The sequence below is a fragment of the Neolamprologus brichardi genome, chromosome 7, assembly GCF_056152115.1.
Source record: "Neolamprologus brichardi isolate AB-2024 chromosome 7, ASM5615211v1, whole genome shotgun sequence".
NCBI lineage: Eukaryota > Metazoa > Chordata > Actinopteri > Cichliformes > Cichlidae > Neolamprologus > Neolamprologus brichardi.
The window spans coordinates 55,531,646-55,534,208 of record NC_142110.1 but is presented as its reverse complement, the minus strand read 5'-3'; the positions used below and the strand labels follow the sequence as shown (position 1 = coordinate 55,534,208).

The 2,563-nt window shown below is 39.0% G+C and overlaps 1 pseudogene; it reads right to left on the bottom strand.

Moving 5' to 3' along the window:
- Positions 1-298: 298 nt before the first annotated feature.
- LOC148102233 (proteinase-activated receptor 3-like) lies at positions 299-1,898 on the bottom strand (annotated as a pseudogene).
- Positions 1,899-2,563: the final 665 nt, after the last annotated feature.

Below are 2,563 nucleotides of genomic sequence, written 5' to 3'. Positions count from 1 at the left end.
TTTCATGTCAATATAGACAAAATTGTTGAGGAATGTTTTCAGCACCTTGCTGAACATATTACATGAAGAATTAAAGGAGTCAAAATGGTGTCCATTTCAGTACTAGTAAGCTGTACTTAATAAATTGGCCTGTTAGTGCTTTCTTTTTTAATTTCCAATTGTATATGTGTCTCACACACACATAAACTAAACAAAGTTAAAATCAGGTTCAGGTAAACTGCAAGTTTTAAATGAATAGAATAGGTATTTTTGATTTCTCTTTGGATAGCAACCAAGGAGAAGCATTTTCCTCATGATTGGCTACAAAAATAAAAAGTCATAATTACTTATTGCTAACCCTTAGTCTACGTGTTACATGTTAACAAGACACTGCTCAGTGTCTTTCTCTTGAAAGTTTTAAAATGAAACCTAGAGTGTGCAGCCTTGGACATGAGAAGGAAAAGGAAGGGATCCAGACAGGCTTGGACACAGCACAAACACACTGCCACATTAAAGTACACATACAAAGTTTCTGTTCCATCCACAAACAGTTGGACATAATGGACAAAGTGTAGGACTCCAGGGGGGCACAAAGCACACCAGGAAGATACTAAACACCAGTGAGCTTGCTTTGATGTACGTCATCCAGTCAAAATGTGACCTTGTGAGCTTGTTGATGATTCGGGCAAAACACACCGCTATAACAACCACAGGCACCATAAGAAATAAGACAATAAGAATCAGGTGATAGTAGAGCAGAAACATGTGAGAGCTGTGATACAGGGGCAACACATTATGGCAGGTTGTGCGGTTGAGCTGAGGGAGCCAGTAGCTCTGCTGGACGATGAGCTCTGGGATGATGGCGACACCAAACACCCCCCACAGAACCAGGCTCACCCAGGCAGCGCACATTCTCTTGGGCATACTTTTGTACAAGAACGGGTACACCACAGCCAGGTAGCGTTCGATGCTGATGCAAGCCAGCATCATGGCCGAGCAGTAGAGATTGCCGTAGAAACATGCCGTAACAACTCGACAAGCAGTCTCTCCGAGAACCCAGCGGTTTCCATGGAAATGGTAGTGAGCCTTAAAGAAGAGGGAGAGGAGGAGGAAGAGGTCGGAGACAGCCAGGCTGCAGTAGAGGATGGCAGAAGACACCTTTCGGATTTTAGTCACTAGCAAACACAAGATATTGACGTTGGCTGGAATCCCAACTGTAACCACCAACATGTAAATAATGGGAATGACTCGGGTGCTCAGAGAACCACCGAGGTACCGCACTGTGCTGTTGTTGAGCAAGTTCAGAGCTGGAGGGGAATAATTTAGAAAGGAAGCCTGAGTCCCATTTACGAAGGGCTGAATGTTAATGACTGGGGCCCCTTTAAATGCTCTGGGCATGGGAAAAACAACCTCAGGGCTGTTTTTCTGCTCCCTCCGTCTCTTTTGTCCTGCAAAAAACAAAAAACAACAAAAACAACAAAACAATACAAAAATGAAAGTTACTGCAGTTCATTCAAAATATAAATGATTTTCAAATATATTTGTTCCAACATATGTACTGATATATTTTGTTAATAGAAAACCGTTTTCAGTGCCACGCTTGTTTTTTCTGCGCTTGAAAAATCAAAGATGAATATGCATGACAGAAAATACGGAAAGTTTTCAAACTGACAGAGCTGCACAAGGCAATGTTTGGCTAACTATTCAAAACCATTCTATAATAAACCATTCAATGGCAAAATCATGTGTTTTTATATGAATAATGAAACTGTGGCAGTTTAATTTTCAGATTAACTGTCAATTTCCATGAAAAAACACTTAAATCTGCTCTTGAATTTTTATAAAATTCTCTTACTTTTTTTCAGCTGTGTACCGCTTAAACAGAGAGCAAAAACAAGTAAAACAAGTATCTTCCCCATATTTTGTTCCTCTCTCCCTCAAATAGAAATGTACAAATCTACGTTTCTACACATTCCTTGCAGTCGTGCAATTGTTTCAGCAATGCAATGCCAGTTTTCAGACTCACAACATACAGAGGTGATATCAACATCCTTTTACTCAAAATATCTCAAACTGCAGAGATGATATCAACATCCTTTTACTCAAACTGAGACCAATATCAGGAAGCCAAAACATTAACTTGTTCCTTCCATATGATAAGAGCTGTGCTTAACATACTGAAATGTGTGACTGAAAGTATCCATCCATCCTCTTTCGCTCATCCTTGTCAGAGCTACAGGGGGCTGGAGCCTATAATATGTTAGATATGACACATTTATCTGATATGACAAAACAAAAAAGGACAAAAGGTTTATTTACAGCAAACTAATAATCATGACATATTAAAATTTATGCAAAGGAATTTCATGATAAAGTTTATCTATACATGACCTGGTGTTAGTAATTGTTCATGGTCTTATTCTTAATTTACCTTCAACGATTTTCATGAAAAGTACTATTTACAAATTGGCCATTGCAGTGAATCAAACCACATAACGTTACAATAAACACATATTACAGTGCTGTGTAGAGGATTCAAGCTCTTTCTTAACATATTTCTTCCAATAGCCAGACTACCTTGTAA